General features: G+C 35.0%; 1 pseudogene across 1 annotated transcript in view; it reads left to right on the top strand.

The window, feature by feature from the left end:
• Positions 1 to 26,657, top strand: part of LOC149420846 (pyrokinin-1 receptor pseudogene) — a 634,598-nt pseudogene that overhangs the window by 534,202 nt on the left and 73,739 nt on the right. Inside the window, exon 3 of the transcript XR_016302596.1 lies at positions 492 to 712. The product of XR_016302596.1 is annotated as a pyrokinin-1 receptor pseudogene (transcript). The remainder of the gene's footprint in view (positions 1 to 491; positions 713 to 26,657) is intronic.

Genomic DNA, 26,657 nt, shown 5'->3' with positions numbered 1-26,657 from the left:
TGGTTTGGTTTCTTTTGTCATTGTTTTGTTAGCGCCTACCATGTTCTTTTATTTTATCTCTATCAACCTTTCAACACACTTCCAAAAATCTCATTCACCTGCTGCAAGTATTCATAGTTCAGAACTACTTTACACACTGTTTTCGTACTCTCTTTTTCAAACACCAAGACTTTAGACTTATTTACATTCATCATTGACTCATTCTTCGTACATACTTCATTCATCCCCGAGACGAGTGACTGTAGATCTTCCATACTGTTAGAAATCAGCGCTACATCATCAGCACATTTTCATCATTTCTCAATTTCATGCACAATTGCACAATTCCACGTCTTTCAATTTTTGCATTCAATTAACCATAACTAGATTGAATAAGCAAGATTACATTTCGGAGCTTTATTTAACACCTTTTGTGATGTCAAACCATATCATAACACATAATAATTAGAACTTTGAGTAAATTAATCAAATATTGTTTATTTTGTTTCCAGTCGCCGTGGTTGTGGCATTCTTCATCTGCTGGGCGCCCTTCCACGCGCAGAGGCTGGTGTACATCTACGGCACCAGGGGAAGTCACCAGGCCACTTCAGCCACCATGCACACCATCTACGCCATCATGACCTACGTGTCGGGCGTGCTCTACTACCTGTCCACCACCATCAACCCCGTGCTCTACCATATCATGTCCAACAAGTTCAGGGAGGCTTTCAAGGTATGTCCATATTTTCATCGTCTTTGCTAACGGCTCGGCAAAGTACTTCAATCACATAAAAGCTGTGGTTTCCTAAGAAAACGGTGTTGTTGTCTAGCGGCCGTGATATTTGTGGTGGACGGCCGTTTTGTTAACAGTTTTTTGGCGCGGCGTAACAAAACGGCCGTCCATAAATTTATTTATTTGTTTGTAAAAAACAGACAGCTTTTATAATACAAATATATGCATAATTTATAGGTACATACGAAATTAAATAAGTTTAGCCAAATTTTTTTTTTTTTTATTTAAAGTTTGCTAGAGATGGAAGTTTTTTTTCGCACCAGAATTTGATCACCGTTGAAATTCTGCAAAAAAAATCTTTTTGTAAAACCTATTACACATATTATAAACCTATTAGACATATCATTGTCTTAAAGAAGGAATCTTTCCATCTTTATAGAAAAAACTATTATTACACCGATTTTTAAATCAGGTGATACTAAAGAAATTGATAACTACCGACTTATATCAGTATTATCAAATATCTCAAAAAATTTGAAAAAGTGTAAAAAAAGCAACTACTAAAATTTATTGTAACTGATAATATTAATAAGTGACCAAGAATTTGGAATTTGTGCTTATTTTTCGAGCAAAAATAAGCACACGTGACGCAATCATAGATTTTACAAGAAAAATAAATCAAACACTAGACAAAGGCAAAAAATCTCTTGCAATATTCATAGACCTAAAGAAACAATTCGACTGCATAAGTCTCAAAAAAATATGGTACAAACTTTAAAAAATTAGAATTATAGATAACGCTAAAATGTGGATATAAAGTTTCTTGAACTATAGAAATCAACATGTAAAAATAAACAACACTCTCCGTGAACAAAACACAAGTGACTTTGTAATACCATAAGGCACCATTTTGGGCCCTCTTCTATTCATATTATATGTTAATTATATCTTTAAATTACCAATAACAGGAAAACTCATTTCATATGCAGATGCTATTGCAATTATATTTCAAGGGAATTCGTTGAATGAACTTGAAATAATTGCTAACAATGATATCAATACATTAAAATAATGGTTTGATACAAACTTATTAACATTAAATATTGAAAAAACATATTGTATACTTTTTAGTGTAAACAAAAAAAAAACATTTTATTACCTTAAATATTAAAATACATACAAAAAAATGCACATCAAAAAAAATTACTTGCCAAAATAATAACTGTTTATGCATAGCAAATAAAAATTAAATGAAATATTTAGGTGTAATAATAGATGAATATTCTTAAAAATATTAACTGAGCTCTAGCCCATTCAATAATAGAGTATGGTATCGTTGCATGGGGAACTTAAAAATCATCACTTTTACCGCTGGAAAGCATTCGAAAGCTAATAATAAAAAAATAATAAAAGACCATCAGATTACCCAACCTCACGACTTTTCCAAAACTCCCAAAAATCCACTAAAAATACGCTGCTTCAAATCCACAAAGATCTCTGAAGTCACACCATGCCATGGTTCGTGTTGAGAGCAATAGGCAAAATACAATGGGTCGCTTACGCACTCCATTTATGCACACCAGTTTTGACAACACTAATACATTTACACTGGAGTGGTGTGGTTTAATCAACTAACGACAGAGATGAGGTTTGTGATGGACTCGCCCTGGGATAAATTTTTTTTATTGTTGATTTATTATGGTGGGAAAGAAATTTTCAGTTGGTCTCACGACATAGGAGATTACCAGATGTTGGACAACTGATTTTAAAACAAGTGTTTAGATTTATTAGGGTAGAGAAAAAAAAATAGGAACATGCACTGTATCGGCAGAGACCTCCGTGATGGTGGTTGATAATAGTAAGCCGAGCTAAAATTCTGGTGGGCCAACACGCCACTGGACTGGGGGTAGTCAAGTTTCATCCTTTGAACAAAGAATTAGACATTTTACTGGAGAAGTAACAATTTATTGGTTTTGAAACGATTTAAAATTAATGTGACAGGTTCTAGGGCCATAATTGATGTGTTCCTTTAGTGCATTTCTGTCTTTTGAAAACAAAAAGCATTCAGAATTCAAAAGAACATAAATTAGAAATCGCATATGGTGATTTGGGGGGGGTTGGTTTGAGAAGGGGGAGTCTGGATTTGAAAGCGCGGGGAGACGGTCGAGAGAGTTAGCGTTGAAAATCGGAAGGAGGAAGTCGATAGTCGTGGTTAGAAAAAGCGGTTCAAGACAGTCAGCGTTGAAGAACGGAAGAAGAAAGTCGATAGTCGGTGGTTAGAAAAAGCGGTTCAAGACAGTTAGCGTTGAAGAACGGAAGAAGGAAGTCGATAGTCGGTGGTTAGAAAAGGCGGTTCAAGACAGTTAGCGTTGAAGAACGGAAGAAGGAAGTCGATAGTCGGTGGTTAGAAAAAGCGGTTCAAGACAGTTAGCGTTGAAGATCGGAAGGAGGAAGTCGATAGTCGTGGTTAGAAAAAGCGGTTCAAGACAGTTAGCGTTGAAGATCGGAAGGAGGAAGTCGATAGTCGTGGTTAGAAAAAGCGGTTCAAGACAGTTAGCGTTGAAGATCGGAAGGAGGAAGTCGATGGTCGTGGTTAGAAAAAGCGGTTCAAGACAGTTAGCGTTGAAGAACGGAAGAAGAAAGTCGATAGTCGAGGGTGAAAAAAGCGGTTCAAGAGAGTCAGGTTTTGAAAACGTTGGGAGGCGGGAAATAAAGTCAAGGGGGTCAGAGTTTCAAGGTCTGGGAGACGGTCAGGAATAATCAGGATCGGTCAGCGTTTTAAGATAGTCGAGTTAGTAAAAACTAGGAAGCGCGTCAACAAGAATTAATCGTCGGGACGCGAACACGGCTAAAATCATTTAGTGTAGAAGGTGCGGTTTTCTAACAGCATGAGTTTTTCTGCATGTGACTGTGTTTGTTTTTTTATAATTATTTGGATTGTTGACACTAAGATGTATCGGTAAGTCTATTATAATCTAATTATTGACACTTATTTCCTTAATGTAAACCAAATAATCCAATTGTATTTTGAAGTAAGGGTATTTAACTTGAGCACTATAGGTACCCGTTAGCGAAGGAGGCCATAAATTACGAGACCTGGCCATTAAAAAAGGGACGAAGAACGGTTACCCTGAAACCGCTTTAGATCATCCAACAATAGACATTGTTTATGAGCTAGACAATTTTTTTCTGCAATTTAAAATGATTTAATAATTCTCCAGTAATAATATTTAACGATTAGGTTATACGGAATTCATAAAATATATTTAATTAAATATAACTTATTCAAACATCACTCTTTTCATTCATTTTGAATCGGGATAACGCAGCGGGTTACAGCTAGCCGCCGGGAGAATTCCTCTGTCTGGCATTCCTATTCTATGAAGTGAGATTTTCATTTTTCATAAGTTTGGCGGGGTGGAGTGTACGAATTTTCCGTAGGCTGTCCTATCTTACCAAAGCGACAAAAGCGAAGGGAACGAAATTTGTGATTGGCTTGCCTAATAGGGACTCTTGTGTTAGCAAAGTCGATAACCCTGGATACCGATATAACGTCTATTTTAGTATAGCAGCGCCGGCTTTTTCCCCTGCTATTGGTGTGGTTGAGTTATTCCCGTAAAAGCACCGGTTTCTGTCGAAGGTGTTGGCGGACCAGCCTTAGATAGTCACCCGGAATAGACCCCTGTTTCGAGTATTTTCAGCTGGTGAGAGGACGCTTTCACTGAGTTCAGATCGAAGGGAACGAAAATTGCTAATGGGCTTTCCTACTTGAGTTAGCTGGTAGACGAAGGAACAAAGCGGATAAGGGCTATGCTATTCTTGGCTGGCGTGTGAGGAGGATTTTCTCGCTGACAGAACGAAGGGATCGTGACGAATATGAAGTTGTTTCGGCGCTTTCTGACGTCCTTCCTGTCAAATTCAATAAGTACTTACCCCACTATAGGAGGAGAAGTCATCCAGAATTAGGTTGGAAATTGACTCCGACTGAAACCGTTTGAGCTGACGGAGATCGGATGATTTCAGATTCATGACCTGATGATTCCAGTATCCCTGATCCTTAGCGTCGGAAGTCGAGGATATCAATTTCTACCATTCTTTGATATTTGAAGCGAACGGAGGGTAACAAACGATAGAGCGAATGACCATGACTTTGAAGTGGGGTAAAATCTCCCGTCTAGGAAACATTCGTTATGTCGGATGGACGCCCTCATCCAAATTAAATATTGACATGACTATTTTGAGTGTGGACGAAAGACTTGAAGTAAGTTCTGTATTGTACATATGATAAATATGTGTCATTACCTCTACTGGAACGAGAAGCTGTATAGACTGGAGCCAGGAGCTATTTGGAGTAGCGTGACTGCAGAGGCGAAGTCGAACAAACTGAAGCTGAATTCATCATTATCGTTACGAGCGTAAACCAGAGGGGTGTTCACGGGACTCCCGAACTCCTGACGTTGCTGATGCAAACCACTTCAGTATATGTTTATGTTTGAGGTTAGTAGAGTGGACTCCTAATTTTCGGCATGCTGGCGAAGCTCAACTCATCATCGATTTGGGGGAGGTTGACGCGACCTAAACCTCGCGCTACCCACGTGGCCCAAATGGTTCCTGACACCAGGCTATCATGCCACCGGACCAGAGCAGCTCCTTGTACCTAACGGTATAAGATGAATCTTCATCATTCATCATCAACATCAACATCAACAGCTACCACCAAGGACCCAAATTCCACCTTCATCACCCTCCGGCAGGAGGCAAAACATGTCATTATCTCATCTGTCGCTGAGCGATATTCAATTCATTTCTGGAGGTGTTGGGATTGGACCATCAACTTGGCTGCTCTCGAGCTGGTCACGTTGATGAATGGGATTTGGACGGAGACCAATCGAAAGCAACACATGTTTTGTCTCTAGCTATTCCCGAAAATACCTACTCATAGAAATAACTCACAAAACTAACAATCCATAGTCAAATCATTAACTTAGAATCTTGTGCATCTTGAATTGAATTGTCTATAGTGAATTTCATGTACTTAATTTGTAATTAATTGTCTCATTATATTAGCACATTATCAACTGCAGCAACCGGAAACGTTTGGGCGAGCAAACAAGGTAGGAAAAGGTAGTTAAAATCAGGGTAGTCGGTCATTGTCTTATTTTCAAACCATACAGAATGTAACACGCCTCATCTAAAAAGAACCAAAGTTACCACAACCAATTAAAAGGATCCTTCAATGAATTAATCCCTGTCGAAACAAAAAATTGACACAACGTGACATATTAATTCGTTAAGATTGAAGGGTTGATAAACCGCGGGAAGTTGTAAATCAAACGTATAACAAAAGATTAATCCGTTAACGAGAATAGAGGGGAGACGGGGAAAACATTACAGGTTAGAACATGACTATAATAAATTTAAAAATAAAGTAAACTTTAAATAATTTAGCTAATTTCGAATCCCGATGACATATCGTTATATTATTTTATATATTATTATATAAAAAACAAAAATCTCTTCACTTTGTATGTTTTTATGATTTTTTTTACTTTCCCTTTACATACGAGTGTAAGACTCTCGTAAAGGTAAATATGTTAATTATTTTTTGAAATATGTTTTCATTATGTAAATTTATATAATTATATTGTATTTTATAAACTATATATATGTTATGGTAAAGTTTTTCACGGGTGTAAGATGTAGAATAATTTTCTTTGTTTACCCGCGTAAAGTAGTCATAAAAAGGATTTTTTAATTCCTGACGTTTCGGACAGATTCTTACTATCCATCTTCAGAAGCCTTATGTCTTGAGTTTTGTCTCAAACTGAACGCTTTCGCGTGTCTGTTCGGTCCAGAAGTACACTTGTATCTTGACTATATGTTATGCTTTAAAACTAGTAAGTAGATAAAAGAGAGATAAAGAAGAAGCCTATAAGAATATATGATACTCCCGATACATTATATGGTCATGCATTTCTTTTAAAAGTTCACCGCTACGTGGTAAAAAACGTTCAACAAGTGTATGTCACCGTTATGACGACCGTCATGCATATGGTGGCACCGATGTTTGACTTTCCGTTCACATCAACGCTCATAAAACAAACGCCATAATCTGGTTTGTATAGTATAAAAGACAACGTTTTAGTGAAGTCTTCTACTGCTACATTACAGCCGCTAGATAACAGCACCGCTTTCTTAAAAAACCGTATGTTAACAGGTGGCTTTGAGCAGACCTGTGTTCCGGACGGTTCCATGACAAAATAGGACATTGAACAAAAGTGAAGGAAAAAAATACACCAACCAAACTTCATCAAAACTAAACTAGCGTGTACATTATTTTATCACATTTCATTTTATCGGTTACCGTTCCAGACATTCATTCGAATGTTTTTACAATTAAAGTAAAATGATATTACTTGAAGAGGGGACACTTATAATGACGAGTTTTCAATTAACGTAATAATAAACTATAGGTATATATACCTATAGTGTGTGTGTGTGCTGGTGGTGGATGTTACATTACCCAGTTAATTTTGTATATTGGCAAAAATAGCGTACTGTTGAGCTGCGCATGTGTGTAAATACAACCTTCCAATTTACTATTCAGTACTAAATTAGTTAATTGATTACACTTTCTAAATAATTGTCCAACTTTTAATAAGATAATTAATTACTTTACTATACAGTAGATTGGATGGTAATATTTATACTGCCCGTTAATATATTTGATTCCGAAACGTTTCTTAAAATTTTGTATTGATTTTCAATAGTTTCGTTCAGACGAACGTGGCATGTGTCGAATCTAACTAGACAAGTCCAAAAAAGTATCAACGATAAAAATCTTTGTTTTTTTTGCCATTTTAACTACATAATTATTTATTTTATTTTTGCCTTGTACGCTAGCTACGAAGGTACCGTGTACGCTATCCACGAAATTGTCTCGTACGCTAGCCACGATGTTGCCTTGTACGCTAGCCACGAAGTTGCCTTGTACGCTAGCCACGAAGTTGCCTTGTACGCTAGCCACGAAGTTGCCTTGTACGCTAGCCACGAAGTTGCCTCGTACGCTAGCCAAGAAGTTGACTTAAATGCTAGCCACGATCCGGACAAAACTATTAAACCTATGATCTTATTTTATTAGAATCTCAGCTTTAACCATAAATAAACATCTCATTTTTATTCAAATCACTAAGTAGCAAAACAGATTGTTTCTGAATACGTTTAAAAACATTATTTGTCTATGTATATCTCTAATTATTAAAATTATCGGTATGTTATTATGTCTCTAACCATTTTTTGTATAACCAAGTCGCACCAAGTGGTTTGCTACGTTTGATGACTTAGCAGGGGTGCCGGGTTCATGGAGTGAGGTTTATCTAGGATAGGGAGAGACTGGTTGAGAAAGACCTTTTGACTTCTCCAGCCGGACTCTCTCGACCCATCACCTTACACCGCAGTGGTAGGGATGGATTCATAGGTCCGTAACTTCAAGACACATTGACTCCCAGATTCCTACTTACCCCTCGAACCTTAAACACCACTCACAAATAATAGAATAACGAAAATAATGTAGAAAATCAAACATAAAAAAATTACGTTCTAAAAATAAATTCCATATGATTAATAAGAGCTCACAAAATGTTTTGTTGACGAATTTATAAAACATCTTAAATTTCCAAAATTATAGAGTTGATTAAAAGATTTAAAACTGGCCCGTTTAAAACACTCATCATCGGGATAGCATCGGGAATTTATAAATCTTTCAGGACTATAAAATTATAATAATCTTAACTTTCATCTTTTTGATAAACAGGATAGAAGATTACATTAAACATAGTTTTCATTCGTTGGTTTCTTTGAGGTTTACTGTGGTACACGAGTCAATTTATTTTCATATAACTTTGATATACACAAGCTTAACTTTTGATATAAACCAAGATTGGAAGAAGTCAACATCCCGAATTGATTGAGCGTAAAAATGTTTTTATAAACAGAGGTAAAAATAAAGTAAATATTATTGCTTCAAGGCTGACATGTAGGTTTCCACTTTTTTATACGAGATCGAGGATTTTGTGTATGTAGCTGTAAAGCAAACAAGTCTTTCAAGACCTACAAAAGAAAATAAAAATAATTTTATCATAACAGTTGACCAAAAACCTCGTTTATCTTATCGTATTGATTTGTAGGAGTTTGACATCCCTTTTAGCTTTTGATAGTAAATAAGTTAACTCCATCCATGGATCTGGTATATTTCTTAAATAATATGTAGCATTATTTATTTAATACCCAGAGGGCTTTTATACATAAGCAGTATAACTTTAACATGATAAATAATTTTGAACATAAGAAAGAAATAATAAACATAGAAAATTTAAAAAAAAAAACGATTAGACATGTTTATCGAAAGACAACACAAGGTTTAAGATAAGGTTTGGAGTATGTATTGCTCACAAAATTTACCACGTTAGTTAACTTGTCAATATCATCTAAGTAATGGTTTCTGATAGTGCGAATGTAAAATCGCTGTCAGGGAATGATCAATATGGTTTTACTTAGGTAAGTTGAAGTAGAATAGTGTATTTTGTATCTCTTTTCTAAATATGTGCGAAGCAGTTGAAGCATATTTATATTTTAGGCACTTTAAAAAAAATTACAAGCATTGCATTTTCATAATACATTTTCATTCTGGTTATAAACCGTCCCCACCATCGATATTTGCTATAAAAATATATTTATTCACCTAATAAATCTGCACTTTCCATACTAAAACAGAAGTTTACGATATCTAACAGCAGAGACCGTTTGAATTCTATTAAAATAAATTAAATTATTACATGTCAACTTTATTCCGTACGACGTTGACAATTCAAAATAATCCAAACGGGATTCGAAGTGATAAAGTAAATAATTTTTTTTTACGAATTGATATTCTCAACTGTCATCGAGGGGTTTTCATTCATAAAAAATTGTGAAAACAACAATCTCTCGTTTTGTTGTTTGAATCCTTTTTATCAATCACAGAAACACAATGCTGAAATTGAAATAAATTGTTTCTCACATAAGACGAAAATTACACCCACGTGAACTTCCTTTTTTTAGGTGTCTATAAACAAATCGTCACTTCGCTACATTCTGCGCAAAGACAAGTTTAGATTTATGATCATGAATCATTAAAATTACTGACCTATTTTATGCAAGATTTTTCAATACATAAACGCTATAAGTGACAAAATAATAATGTACCTGACAGAATATCGCGGGCACACAGACTGTAAAAAAAGGGTTAGTTACACGCCACATGCGACCTTGTAAAAAGTAAAATAATAACATTCGTCCTGAAAAGGACGTTTCCGCCGATGGTTACCGCCGGCGAGTCACTTCAGTCGGTCAGGTAGGGTAGCCAATAAAGTTCTCAGAACTCAGCAGAAAGGGGCTGCGGCTGGCAGCTGGTGCTGAGATAGGTCCGAGGCGGAGGAGACTCTGTGGAAGAGAGAGTGTAAAATTAAAAGAAAGCCTCTTTTTGTTAACACTGAGGCTCTACCACGCTACATAAAAAAGTTTGGCCAAGGTTCGGCGGCCCGTTTCCGGGCTTCTCATTGGTCGGATCTCCCTTACCATCGTAACGTACGGACTTACCTCGGTCCCTGTTTGTACCCACCGCCTGCCGGCCATTTATTTACTGTTTATTGTTTAGAATTTTTTTCAGGAATGTGTCAATCTTATAGCTAGGTTCAGGATTCAGGGGTTCCACGAATGTGGACAATCCCAAATAATCTATTAATATCACATCCGCGGATTAACATATTACCCAAACAATATAAAATTCATTCTTAAAATACAAAAGAACAGCTTCCGATATAAATAATTAATTACTGACGACAATATTTTCGATTGTTAAAAGAAATTTTTTACTTCTGTGAAAACAGAAAAAGATACGGTCGCTCTAGGATTTGAACCCAGGACCCTCGCCTTGCCGGGGCATCGCTCTATCTACTGGGTTGATGGGACCCTATCTCATTCGGTCATATTTAACTGTATCATACTTCAAATCAGAACTACCAACATTATCTTCATTTTCTCACCACGCATTTGTATGGCTTATTACAACAAGAGTTTTATTATCTATCTTTGGTAAAATTAAATCATTTTTAGTTACCACAACTTTCATCTTCACAACTTAGAGATATTTTATTAACAAAGAATAGCTAAAAGCACATAAAGCTCAGTTCTGTCACTAAGATGTTTTTCTGAAGAAATGATTGATGCACAAAAATACTAAGCCCAGAGGATTAATCTTTGCAATAATCCATCAAACAGTCGTAGGACCGTAAGATTATGAAAACGCGCTGTCCAACGAACATCAAAATATATTCACTCGCGAATCTTGATGTACTTTCCCCAAATCACCTTCAAATAATTTCAGGCCTAGCGACAATTTAGATTTTCCTAGAGGGGTCGTTCACTTCACAGAAGATCCCCGACGAACCCTTGTTCTTGAAAACACCAAACCAAGACTAAAATTGTTTGTTTTCAAAAAGAAATTCTTGATGAAATTGTTTCTTGTGTGCACTCTGTGAAAGCAATATAAATCATTTTTTTGAGATTATTGAGCCAACGTTCAAAATAAATTCAATCGTAAAATTTTCTCTTTTATCTATTTCTAAATCGGAAAATGACAATGCTAGCCGAAAATTTTATAGTGGGGACTTTTGGCCAAACTTGTAAAATATTTGAATATTCTAAATTTTCAAAAGAATTGCTCGAAGTTAAGAAACCCGTTTTATTCAGAGGTCCATTTAATTTGCATGCGTAGTCATTTAGCCAGTAATGAATCAATTCACATAGTTAATAATTACGTACCAAGGAAACATAAAAAACAGCCTGCATATAAAAAATAATGCTTTAAAGAAAAAAAAATTCAACTTTTTTTTCTCTTTATTAAATAATTAATCAATTTACAGGGTATAATCATTAATGTAAAGAAAAATAATTCGTACAATTAGTTTTCACTGCTTTTGATTTTTGAATGTTTTTTTTCTGTAGAAGCTGAAAAAGAAGACATAAACTTTTTTTTTCATATAAAAACGAAAACACATAATTCTTGTCGTGTTGTATTTTGTCTTGTTTCTTTCTCTCTCATTTTCTATCCCCGGTATTTTTAATCGAGCATAACCTATTTTTACCAATGTATTAGTGTGTAAGTAATTTTGTGTAAATTTTGTGAATATGTGTCTGTCTGTTTTATTTTTTTGTTTTTTCTTATTTGTTTTACTTAACCTCCCTTTTTCTATTTTTTTACTCTTTTGTATGTGAAATTTATAATTTGATATCAAAATACCAATGTAAAATTGTACCTATTATCTCCCACCTATGTACTGTAAGTTCCTCCGGTCCTAAAATGAGTTTTGTAACTCATCGGGAAAATAAATGAAATAAAAATTTTAAAAATACAATAAAATAATTAATATTAATATAAAAAATATTTGGTATCCTTGATATTGCTTACAAGCACTGCAGTGGGTGGTTATAAAACCTTCATACTTTACAGCTTCATAAAAAAAAACTTTTGAACCATTATTTCACTAACTTGACATATGGTAAAACAAAAATTATTTTGGAAAGCATTGTGATGTACATAAGGAAAAAATTGACACAAAGCGAACACCCTTCTCAATTTTATGTCGGTACGTGTGATAGATTTGAGTTTAATTTCCATATTACGATTTCAAATTTGACACGTTGTATTGGTTTTGCGTTTCATAACAATATTACATGTATAATAGCATTCTAAAAGACAAGTAATTTAACTAATTTCATCAGCTTATAGCATTATACAGCGATGAAAACGTTAATGCAATTTTACCAGTATTATTAGTAGTATTATTTAAATTTACTAATTAATTTATTTAAATGAAACGGCTTTAGCCGTGTTTGGTCACCTGATCTGAATAGCCAGATACTCCCTCACCTTCTTATTCACCATCTCCTTTCCCTCCCCACTCTTTTCAGTCGAACTGGGGATGCCATAGTCTCACTAGCTAGAAACAGTGGGGAGCAATCGGGACTTTTGTGCAGTACACACAAAAAAAAACAATTTTGCACAGATTTATATTATGAGTTATTCAATTAATCTATATGCTGAGCATTCTTTAAAATAACAAAGTTGCATTTCAATTAAAGAAAAACGTCCCCATTACGAAATACTTCTAAATAAAAACGCGAGGCAAATAGTGAAATGCAACTTGCAGTAGGAATTAATAACAATATTTATTACTACAAAAAACTGATCCTTTCGTTCTAAAAGACTCAAATTGTTACATAATAACGCATAATTTGTTTGAATAATAATATAAAACTCTAGCATGGAGCACGCTAAGCGGAAACACGCTGAAGAATATTCAGCGGAATTTTAAAGACATTCGAAAACAACATTATCCATGACTTTGTCGCTTTTGAGCTTCAAGGGTTCTTTCGGGTACTTACAACATCCCTCAAGCCTAATATCATGTCATAATACAAAGCTTAACCCTTAGTCTCGTTTAATGATCCAAGCAGAATCTTCATTGGAAGTAGGCTTTAGTTTTGATCCCTGTGAAGTCTATTCTATTCCTGAAGCTTGGTAGATAACACTATGGCTTGCTGCTGACGCTCTAAATACATAATTTTCAATGTAGTCACGTTGATTACAATACATAAATTAACATTTTTATAAATAAATAGATGTGAAAGAAAGACAAGTAGAAGAAACTAAATAAATAACTGCATAAAAAGTTTAAAAATAAAATATGGGTAATATTTAGAAAAAAAATGGGGGAGGGGGATTAAGAGTGGGGCAAGTTTAAGGGAATCAGGAATTAAATTGTCATTAGAAGTGAAAGACCGGTTAAGTGGAAAAATATTAAGAATAGTTGTTTCAATTTATTTTCAAATTCATTTCACCAGCACGAAGTATTTTAACACTGCGATTGCATCATCAAAATATCATTACATCGTTATGACCGTATCAAAATATAGTGATGTATCAAAGATATTTGCCTTGAAAAAATAAATAAAGCCGTCTTAAACTGAAAACTGTTTAGGAAAACTTATCTTCGAAAAAATATGTTTCAAAAACTATGTTTGATTCTCCTCATGATTCTTTGAAAGAATTTCTATTTATTTCCATATATGTAATGAAAAAATTATGCTACGTTTGGCAATCCAATAAATAAACTCTACAACAGGGATTATTGTTTGTACAGCACACTTTATTTATTTGCCAATATTCACCGCTTAAGCATATTTTTTGCTATTCATAAAACTATGCGAATTGGTAGTGAGATAATAAAATATGATGTTGTTGTCACAGCGTTTATTGTGAGTCAGTAAACACATCAGTTGAGTTGCGCAGTTGGGAAATGGCTCTGGATCGATGATGATGATGACACCAGGCGTAGTCGGCAATGACTGCGGTAGAATGGTCGAGATGCGGGTTCGTGGGTCAACACCGCGTTGATGGAGATCGGACTTGTGGACTTGTTCAGCACTGATGAAGGCGAGGAGTCTTCCGGGTACTTCAGCGTGAACGAGGTAGCCGAAAATGCGATGGACCCGGTCGGCAGATGAGCGGGAGGTACAGACTAGCGACGATGGTCGCGGAGCCGAGGCGCAGACGGCGATGAGCTGGTCGCAGGGTCTAGGCGCGTGAGGTTAGCGCTGGCCAGGAATGATAGCCTTGGCCAGGGCGTTGAGGTGAAGAAGGATCGAAGCGTGACGCGGGAGGAACCGGCCATAATGGCCGATTCCTCCGCTACGCCGAGTCGGACTTCTCGAGTGGGATGATGTCGCGTCGAACTTGTTGAGTGGAACGATGTGGAATGATGATGTACTTAGGTCTTCCACCGCTTATATAGCTGCTGATTCATTTGTTCTTGTCTGTCACGGGTTGGAGTAGCGTCTGGACTTCGAACTCGAACCCGCAGGATCGCTGACTCGGTTCATTGTTTAAACGTTTGCATCATCCTGTATGCAAACATCCTATTATCAGCAGTTTACGTATTGCGGTCCCGATATTTCAATTTAAGTTTCGCAAGACTGATTGCTGTCTCAGCTGTTTAACTCGTGCAGTTTAGTTATGATATCATGACCGTAGGAGCGGTGACGTAACCGCTACAAAACCAAACAAACAAGTAAGTCCCTGACTGAAACTACCTATCCACTGTACCTACTTCAAATTGATTCTGAGTAAAGGCTTGAGATAAGGGCTTTTAATCGACGGCCTCTGTGGTTGATTGGTAAGGCTCTCGACTAGCAAGCCGGAGGAAGCGGGTTCAAATCCTTGTGTGTAAGCTTGACCTTGCAAAAATATAAAAATCATTAGATTGCAGCCTATGTATTAATTATGTTGGTTCTGTACCGTGGGAGTGAGTAGTGGGTGGAGTTGTTTCATTAATAAACCAAGGGACTTCAGAAATCTTACATTTTCGAGACTTTCAAATTTTTATTACGTCTATAGTCAAGACAACGTTCAATTACAATTTTTTTTAATTTCTCATTGTTGTATGTTATATGTTGTATGTTCCACTAGATTTATAAAAAGAGAATAATAATTTTATCTATATAACTTGTATCTATATTTCGAGTTCCACTCGACGTTTATTGCTCTTCAGAAATATTTTTGATGGTGTCGCTGAACGAAACAGTGCTAGACTTAAGAACATGAAAATAAATACAAAATATTGGAATTTTAATAAAAACGTGAATTAAATGTTGTGATAATCATACCTGTAAATGAAAATGTATATATTAAAGGTAGTAAAGAAAGAGATTCATATTTCACAGAATCCGTAAAAAAGGTTTTAATTTGTTCTTATTGAATTAATTGAGATAAATATGTGACGGTTTCATTCGAAGCCAAATAACATTTTTTTATGAAATTGACACAATCTTTTTCAATGAGCTCTTAAATAAATAACTGAAGTGTTTTTTAATTTATTTTCTTATCAATAGACAAACCTTCCGAAGATAGCTACGCATAAAAATACTTAAATTCCTCTAACATCCTGTGTACGGGACGTGTTTGCCTGTACAAAAAAATACTGTAAGTAATAAGCACCAGCACCCATCATCCCTCAACCTGGGTAAATATTTAAGTAAAAAACCATGAGGTGTTCTATGCGGTGACCGGATAAATCATGATAATTCATCACATATTTAAAAAGTTATATAAAGTAATGGAAAGTGATGAAACAAAAACTTTATTAACTGGGTTAAGTAGGTTAGGTTAGGTTAGGTTAGGTTAAATTTTGTTTTTTTTTCATCTTTTTTAATGACTTTATATCACTTTTTAGAGGTGTGTTGAATTGTCACTGTGTTGAGTTATCATGAAACGATGGAAAAAAAAATTTAAACCTAACCTAACCTAAACTACTTAACCCAGTTAATAAAGTTTTTGTTTCATCACTTTCCATGACCTTATATAACTTTTTAAAGATGTGATGAATTATCATTGTGATGATTTATCCGGTCACCGTTATAATACACAGATAGAAACTGAGACAATCGGATTGCTTTCAGCGATGATTTCAGATTGAAGCACACTGTGCATCTGTTGATTGTGATCAGCGCGCCATACGATACAGCTAATGGTGCAGGCGACTGCTACAGCAAACGGCCAGTAGTAGGTGACTAGGAGCAATGGCCAGCAGTCGGTAGCCAGCATTATAGGCCTTATGTGGCCAGCATCGGTAGCCATCAGACGGTAGCCAGTAGGCCAGCTTTAGTGCAAAAAATTTTGACCTTTTTTATTAGTGCCCGAATAAAAAAGTTATGAAAACTTTCTTTTTTTTGCGCTGCATATAAAACGTTCGTTTCCTCCAAGGGATAAACACACTTTTATAATAATTATTACTACTCCACGCTTGGTCAGCTGTTCTTAAAATTAGGTTGCTTTGAATTTACTATTTTTTATTTGTTTAACTTTTACGCAATAATTTGAACATAATATAACTTTGTAACTACTCACTTTAGATTTGCTTTGGAAATTATCACATTATAACTTCACTTGAAAAAAACTTTTAAAACTTTTCCAAATAATACAAACAAATAGTAAGTAAAATATAAGTTCCCTATCCCGAGCACAAGTATCAGATTTATCAAGATAGGTTATGTTATATAATATAATTTATTATTATTTACATATAATAAAATTAATTGAGTAATAAACAAAAAATATATGTATATATATTTTTGTATATTTCTGTATGAATAATCACCATACTACGCACGTACCTAACGCCTCTCAAGCTGCGTATACATGCATGAACCAAATTTAAAAAAAAAATCACATTGTTTTATTTGTATGGCTACCATAATACGGGCACTAGCCAAGTATGGTAGTTGAAAATTGTAATGTTTAAAAATCTATAAAATAAAATTTAAAAAAATAAATAAAAAAAGCGCGAGCCGAGCCACGAATTAAGGGAAAGGCACAAAACATTAACTAATATAATCGATCAATCTTGCCACAACTTTTACACTTTCCGTCTTTAATTTTTTTATAGTGACTACCTCCACAAGAGAAAAACGAAATTTAACTCTTAATTCTCTTTTGGTACTTAAATTTACCGGTTTGAAAACGATTTATTATTGTTTTTAGCTCTTTTTCATTTCTTTTGTGGTTTACTTGTAGCTTTAATTTGAAAATGGTGTGGCAACACTATTAACGGGCGTTGGCCCCTTCAGATTTTTGGGGTGTGACAACACGGAAGGGCTTGTTTCTGGGATGCGGTGACTAGCAGTACCATGCTTCCTGGAAGGTCCAGGATTCATTTGCATAAGGCTTTTAGAAGATAACAAAACCTAATTTAACCTTCCCCTTCTCAAGTACTTTCTTATTTTCTCAAGATGATACGCCAGCAGTTGCCTTCAAATTTGAGTTATAAACACAATAAACAATTTAAGAGTAAGAAATTACATTTAATACTAGAAAATAAATTCTATTCAAGCAAAAATATTTTTTTATGGGAACTTATATGTTTTATTATGTACATTTATTAAAATCAAGTGGAGTACAACTCACCAATTTGGTTCCCTTTGCATAGAGTTCACTCTAACAATAAAGAACGAGTTCAGAGCACCTTTCCTAGATAGTTACATAAAGTTTTACTTCAAATTTCCAATTGAAAACATTAATAACGTAAGTTTTCATGAATCAATTGCATTAAATTAAGCTGTTTGACATTTTTTCTGACCTGGTTGTATTACATACAGTCATTAACAACTTAATTGATAGCCCTTTCATCTTCGCCACTATTAAATTCCAGGTAACGACTAGAAACACGAGAGAAAAATTTTCTGTAACACGTACATGACTAATCAGACACAATCACTAACCAATATGATGCATGATCTGGGCAACGCGTTTGGGGTTCCGATGGGGGTATTTTTACAAACTATGAATAACGTAAAAATGCGGATGGTATAAAATTATTTTTTTTGATTCTGATCTTCGTACAAAAAATGTATATTTTTAATATTTTCATTCATAATTATTGAATTAAAAAACAATCTAAAACCGCACATTCCGAAACGATTCCAACTAGCTACAACGTCATTATCATAAGTCATTATGGCGTAGAAAACGCGACTGGACGGCTGTCACTGAAGTTGGCCGGCGTGTGGGAGCGCCGCGACCTTCACGAACAACAAAAGAACATTTCGTTTTGGCAGCAAGTCAAAAACGACACATTTTAAAACAACGTACAATTTTTTCTTCTTCTTCTAGAGTAAAAAAATCACCAAAATATCCTTTTGCTCTATTTATTGACTCTAAAACATTACAAAACAACTTGCGCGGTGACCGTCCCACCTTCGGTGATTGGTCAATATATGAATCTGACAGTACACAGACGTATTGTAGTATCCATATGGTACTTGAAAATAAAAACTAGTAATTTGTAGAAAATAAAATCTAAGAAATACTGGTCATTTTTATAATTGCGCGCAAATTGCTGACTGAGTAAAAGAGCTTAATTAGGTAGCCCTAGTAGGGTAAACGAATTTCGGTATTGTTTCCGAAATTTAATATTTTGCCACACTATTTATTTTATTTTTATTTTATTTATTTATTAACGCCGATTATAGCGGCTTTTACAAAAGAATAACATTTTTTTTTACTTATTATAAATACAGAATATACATAGATAAAAAAAATATAAATACAAAATACATAAAAGAGAACAATAGAAATGGTTATTATAAATACAATGCAACAATGTGTATATATAAATATATAAACAATTAATTTACAATAAATCCCGGATAAACTAATACTTTAAAACTGTATTTGGTTATATTCAATCAGAGAAGCGCTGACATACAGTTTTAATTAAGTGGTGTTTGTATGAAGATAAACTGGCAATGTTTATAGATTCATCCAAAACATATTTATTACCAAGTACATGTAGGCGATTCATTATGGAATTGAGTTCAGCGTTAGATCCTGTATTGTTGCAGTGATAGGGTAATTTTAAACGAACTGATCGACTAGGTACACGGAAACATATTAGCGAAAGAAGTTCAGGGGAGTTCAACAGGTTGGTAACGATTTTAAATAAATAAAATAGGTCAAAACAAATTCTTCTTTCTTTTAATGTATCGAGTCCCAATAAATGTAACAGAGAGGGGTAATTAATGTTTTCGATGAGTATTCCCAATTTAAAATTAATATAACGTAAGAATTTATGTTGGACGCGCTCAAGGGAATTCTCATGTACACTGTAGTAAGGACACCAAATGGTGGTGTTAAATTCTAGTTGGCTTCTAACAAGTGAAGTGTAAAGTAATTTGACAGTTTTTAAATTTTTAAAATCCTTTGAAATCCGTAAGACAAATCCTAATATTTGCATTGCTTTACTGGTTATATTATTAATATGTTTAATGAATGTTAATTTAGTGTCAAAGGTTATACCAAGGTCTCTTATTTCATCAACAGATAATAAGGTGTGATTATTGAGAAAGTAGGTGAACAACAATGAGTTTTTTTTTCTGTGGAATCTCATAAGTTGACATTTTTTTACATTAAGTGTTAATTTGTTTTTAAGACACCAATCGTTAAAGCTATTAATATTAGATTGAAGTGTTAGACAGTCCTCTATATTGTCAATAATTCTATATATCTTCATATCATCAGCGAACATTAGAATGAGAACACGGGTGAATATGTTTGTTACGTCGTTAATGAATAAATTAAAAAGTATAGGACCAAGATGCGAACCCTGGGGTACGCCACTGGTAGCTTCGAACATGTAGGATAAGTGATCATTAATACAGACAGTTAACTGACGCCTAAGTAAGTAACTCTTAAACCAAGATAAAAGGTTTCCATTAATTCCGAGTTTCAAAAGTTTATTAATGAGGATTTTATGACAGACCTTATCAAACGCCTTACTGAAGTCGGTATATATAGAATCAACTTGTTGTTTGTTGGCAAGTGCATTGGAAATAAAATTTTCATATAATGTTAGGTTAGTCAAAGTTGATCTGACGGAGATAAAGCCGTGTTGACAAGTTGCGATACAAGAGTTTACAAAGAAGCTGATTTTCTTAAGAATCAATTTCTCAAAAAGTTTAGGTATAGACGATTGAATACAGATAGGCCGATAATTTTCAACAAAGGATTTATCACCACTTTTAAATACAGGAGTTAAGTAGCTAAGTTTCCATATTTTTGGAAAGTGTCCTGTGGAGAGTGACTTATTAAACAGTATATTAAGCGGAACAGATAAACTTTGGACACAATTCTTAAGTAAGATGGAAGGAATCTTATCAGGTCCCGAGCTTGTTTTAGGTTCAAGTGATTTAATACAGACTATAATGTCTTCAATATCAATGTGTATTTGCGATAAGTGTAAATTTAAATCCGTATTGAAGTAAGGAATTAAGTCATCTGGAATATCAGGTTCATACACGTCCTTAAAGTAATCAGCAAACATGTTAACAATTTCATAAATTTTACTGGAGCTATTTTGTCTGTAACGTATATTACCAGAAATACCAGCATCATTGTTTTTCATTGATTTTGTGTATTTCCAAAAGTATTTTACATCATGAAGTATCGTGTTAATGTAATTTTTATAACATCTTTTTGTCAGTTTTTTGCAATCTCTTCTAATATTGTTGAATGCCATATAGTTGGGAATTGTTCTGTGTTCTTTATATTTTTTATGTGTTTCTTTTTTAATAACAGTTAACTGAATTAATTCTTTGCTGAACCATATCGGATAATTTCGTACTTTATGATGAATTAGAGGAATTGTGTCGGAAATGATACTATTCAGTTGAGAGTAAAATAGTTCTACGCTATAGTTGAGATCACCTTCCTTGAGAACAGACCAATTTACTTTGTTAAGTGCATGATTGATGCCTGGTAATTAGCATTAATAAAATAACGACTACAATTTTTAATTAGGGGGTCACACTCTATTGCAATTGGTAATAGTATTGTTAGTGGAGGGTGGGTAGATAGGTAGATACTTTAAGAAATGTGTCATAAATTACCCACCTCATTCAATTTCTCAGCTACGGCAGGTGATTCGTTTAAAAACGAATATTCAGATCCCACAATAGACAGCGTTACAAACCTTTGCCTTACTTTAGCAAACTTTATTTTTCTGCGCAAGGTCTGGTTATTTCAATGTGCGCTTTTCGGTGGTAAATGTTCGAATGATGTCATTGTTTATTCTAAGCATTCTCAAACCCCCCTTGTGCTAAAAATACGGTCATGTGGTTTGCTCCAGCTCGTCGAAATGATACCCAGATTTCATGTTAAGGTAAATCTATCATTTCGTATGTCTATGACTGAAACCTGCATATTTATTATAGTAGCGTAGGTGATTTAGTTTTAGTGGATTGTCGTATAGTATGGTTTTAGTTTCTATTTTATTTTAAATTACTTTTAATTTTATGTTTTTTTTTATGTTTTATCAATTACTTCATGCTTTCAATATTTTTGTATAAATAACGATAGCTCATTAGGTTTATTCTGCTATTACAATTTATGCAAAAACCCAGCTGGACGAAAAATAAAATAAAATGTGTGTATTTATTATGTTTTTTCTCACTTTTCTCTAAATTACATGTTTTAAATGGTAGGTAATGTGAAAAAGTAATATTTTTGAATAGTTCGTGATATTTCATAAAAATTATACTATCGAATAATTTTGAACATAAATTTTTTTATTAGCTCACGAAGGCATCTCATTTGATGGAACATTTTATATTTAACTTTATTTTATCATTTATATTTAAAAGAACACCTTCCCTGAGCACAATTACCAGCCTAAATTAAGAAATAATATATTTAAAAATTCTGTTGTTCATGTAGAACATTATGTAAGAAATAAATAATACCTAAAAAAAGAAGTTCTGTTGAAACGAATGTATCATCGATAACCATCTTCGGTATGCGTAGGTTAAATATTGACGCAAACTAATTAAATACCTATTTTGTTGTTGTTGTTGTTGTGTATAAATACCCATTAATAACGTAACGCTTCAGACAAGGGACAATCTTCTTCCGCTTATGCTTCATCCCGAAGTACTCCTGATGTGACACCCGTTGCGTCTACCTCCACAGCGCCTACCTCCACGCTATCTGATAGTGATGCGCTGCCGCTGGCCGGCGAAACTGATGTGGATGCACCGCCCCCGCCCAAAGGAGCTAAAGCAGATGCACCACCCTTACGTCAAACTCCAGGAAGTCAACCTTGGACTTTGATTAATCGTAATCGTAAACGGCGTCCCATCACCGTACGAGGTAGTCAAAAGGACTAGGAGGAAGTGAAATACTTTCATCTTCACCCCTTGCCTCCAGACACTACAGTAGATGACTTAACATCGCACCTCAAAACAATAAGTAAATCTGTCAGTATCTCCTCATTTAAGATAACAAAAATCAAAACGAGGGGAAAATATGCATCATTTAAAGTCGGTGTACCCGGGTCAGCGGTGGCAGAATTACTGCAGTCTAAGCATTGGCCTAAGCATTCGTTCTTAAAAGAATGGGTCAATAAGGTAATTACACCACGGCTACCAAATATTAAACCTAGTTGACAGTACAATAGTTTTCATTTCTTTTACCAAAACGTTAGGGACTGAAAACTAAATGTTCTCTATTTTATTCTAACGTTTTGGTAAACAATTACGATGTAATAGGGCTCACTGAGACTTGGCTGAACTCCAGTGTGTGCAACTAGGAGTTATTCAATGAGAGTTTTCAAGTGTTCAGAAAAGACAGAGATAGTGGTAGTGGCCACAGACAAGGCGGAGGCTGCCTTTTGGCTGTCAAAACTAAGTTTAAGGCCGAACACATGCCTGATCTGGGAGCTGACATCGAAGACTTGTGGATAAAAATTACAATCGATTTGTTTGTTACTTTTATAAGTGTAATATATTTTCCACCGGCACCAAATCTGGAAACATATCAACTATTCTTCGATAAATTTCACGAAAACGTGGATCTTCTCGGAGGAAGGAATATTATTGTTTGGGGAGATTTCAACATCCATTCAGCGCGTAGTGGCAAGGATGTTGAAAATGACCTCAATTTTTTATGCGAAGTATTTGGGCTCACCCAGAATAATGGTATTCCCAATTCTGAGTTGAGGATGTTGGATCTCGTTTTGTGTAACATTGAATTAAATGTCATACATAGCGATTCTCCCCTCGTATATGAGGACAAATATCACCTCGCATTAGAGTTCCGGTATTCTTGTAAAAAGCCTCCAAAGACTACCAAATTACCTAAAACTACAGACGGCACTTTGCGGGGATGGATTTTTGGTAGGGGTGATTTTGTCAAACTTTATCAGATGATGAGCCAATTGGATTGGCATGAACTTTCTAAATTCGATACCGTTAATGAGGCGCTACACCATTTTTATTCATGTATATATAATGTATTTGACGCTTGCTTCCCTAGGAAACCTCCCAACAGAGGTGGACGTAGATATCCGAAGTGGTTCACTAGAGATACTATCAGGAGCATTGAGATAAAACATGCTCACCATAAAAAATGGAAAGCTTCTGGTGACCAAAATGAGCATGAAATGTTCAGTAACCTCAGAGCAGTTGTTAGAAGAAATGTTCATATAGCATTCCGAACGTATGTCGACTCAATAGAGAGTGATATCAAGCATGATCCCAAGGCATTTTGGGACTACGTAAAATCGCGGCGCAAGGATGGTGGTATAACAGACATCATGATGCACGGTGATCGGGAAATTAGAGGAGCGGATGTAGCCAATGCATTTGCAACTCATTTCCAATCAGTGTACAGTAATGAGCCTCCATTATTAAATCCCATTTCTGCTTCCAAGATGAATGTGAAGGGAGCCCAAAACATTGATATAAGTCATATAGACGAATCAGATGTTAAATCTTCAATTAATAACATGAAACATACACATTCACTTGGGCCAGACTTTTTTCCAGTATTTTTTTTAAAAGGATGTGTTGAATTTTTAAAAATGCCACTAAGTTTTATATTCAACCTATCTTTAGATACTGGTATATTTCCTGATTCCTGGAAAGTCTCCAAAATTTGTCCCATTTTCAAAAGTGGATCAAAGACATCTGTCGAAAATTTCAGGCCAGTGGCAATACTTTCCGCCCCGGCTAAGTTATTCGAATCGATAAATTCATAAACATGTGCTGTTTCAAGTAGAGCCTTTCTTAATATTGGAACAGCATGGGTTTAGAAAAGGTCGATCAACAGATACTAACCTACTAGTACTCACAGATTATGTTTCCAAATATTTAGATAAGGGCTACCAAGTAGATTGCTCATATAATGATTTCTCAAAGGCATTTGATACCGTAAACCGTGACATATTATTAAATAAATTGTCAAATATAGGTTTTTCTTTACGGTTTCTCATATTCTTTGCAAGCTATTTTACTGGAAGAAAGCAATTTGTATCTCATGGAATATTCATGTCAAAATTATTCCTTTTACTCTCAGGCGTTCCACAGGGCTCTAATTTAGGACCGCTCCTCTTTCTGATTTTCATTAACGATATTACAAAAAATATTCTGCATTCCAGGTCACTTCTTTTTGCTGATGACCTAAAACTATTCTTGGAAATTAAAACTTTAGAAGACTGCATTCGACTCCAATCGGACATTAATAGAATTGTTGACTGGAGTAAACGGAATCGGATCTAATTCAATGTTTCTAAAGGTTTCATTATTTTTTTCACACGGGCACGTCATACTTGGTTTTACCGGTATACCATGAATTCCCCGAAGTTTAAAACGTGTCTCCACTATGAAAGATCTTGGCATCATGTTTGATAGTAGGCTGACATTTCATACTCATATCGAAATGACGTGTAGTGCTTCACTGAAAATGCTGGGCTTCGTCCTACGCACTGCGATGAATTTTAGAGACACCCGGGTTCTCCAAGTGCTATACATTGCGTCGGTTAGGAGTAGGCTTGAGAGTGGGTCGGTGGTTTGGAGCCCACATCAGGTGAAGTATTCCCTCATGTTGGAGAGAGTGCAGAAGAAATTTCTGAGATTCCTCTACCTGAGGGAGTATGGCTACTACCCGTGGCTCTATCCTACTGACTTTCTCTTGGGCATGCTCGGTATGAACCATCTACGGGTCAGAAGAGATGTGCATATTGTATCACACTTCTTCAAACTGATTCGTGGATGGTTAGTTAATCCGACTATCATGGAGAGTATTAGTTTCTATGTTCCTGATGGTTATCTCCGTCACCAACAGCATACACTGTTTTATCTCCCGGCCTGCAGGACTTGCCAATGGTCATGCCGGTGGGGAGAGCAGTCTTGCTGTTGAACAGAATTAATTCGGATATCGACATATTTAGCATCGGTGAAGCTGCCTTTAAAAGGCAAGCTCTATTGATGCTGGTATAGTTTATACACCGCTCACTTATTATGTAATACCATTTTACAAATGTACTTAAAAACGAAATAAAATGAAATGTTGTAATGTTTTTAAAGAATTGAATTAATTTAACCGTTCCTTGAAAACACCTCAATATTTCGGTTGTTTTTGGTAGTCTCAAATTTGTTACTCATAAGGGGAAAATAATTATGTTCGTAATGTTATTTTTCATTCTGAGTAGGTAGTAGTATGCAAAGGGTGTAACATACCGTACTTACTTACCCTCAAAGCAATTGTTTGATCTATACCACTTAACATTCCTGTTCAGTTGAGCTACAACCAAGTGAGTGGAGTGTTCAAGACGATATGTTTATTTATATACGATACACGAGCAGCACAAAGATAATTAAATTTGACCCAACCCTTTATCCAATGAGAGTTTCTGATGATTATGTACTTGAACTTAGTCGAGATTTTTCGTCATTATAATAAGATGACAACTATTGAAGTACATCATCGCGCGTATCAGTTTCGGTAAGAACCGGTATCAAACTCTTGTCAAGATTATATTCAGTTGAATTGTTCGTACACCAATCGATTTTCTAGTTACAATTTCTACGGTTGTAAAGATTTTATATCAATTTCATTCAATAATAATTTCTATGGATACATAATAGTAAGACACTCTCTTGTAAAGCATTTGCAAAATTGGAGTATAATAAAATTATGAATGAGGGAGATTTTATGTAGTAATTTCAAGATAATTGCGTTAAATACAAAAGCATTGAAATTTTTTTAAATTAATTGGAAATTTGAATATATTTGAACTATTTGCATAGCGTCGTATTCTGTTCCAATTGCGTCACTAGTAAAGTGCTCAAACAGGATGCGGTGCCGTGGAGGGTTAATTCAACACATCGGATCTTTGTAAATCCTGAAAGTGCGCTGCGAAGTTAGTCGCTTCAAATGAGGTGGTGGCGCTCTCTGAACATACAACTATATTATGTAGATATTAAAATGGTCTTTCCGCTGCTTAATTTGATCACACTC

Source organism: Hesperophylax consimilis, chromosome 9, assembly GCF_061612785.1.
Source record: "Hesperophylax consimilis isolate HC1 chromosome 9, BYU_Hcon_1.0, whole genome shotgun sequence".
In the NCBI taxonomy this organism is placed as follows: domain Eukaryota; kingdom Metazoa; phylum Arthropoda; class Insecta; order Trichoptera; family Limnephilidae; genus Hesperophylax; species Hesperophylax consimilis.
This window is presented reverse-complemented; position numbering and strand designations above follow the sequence as displayed.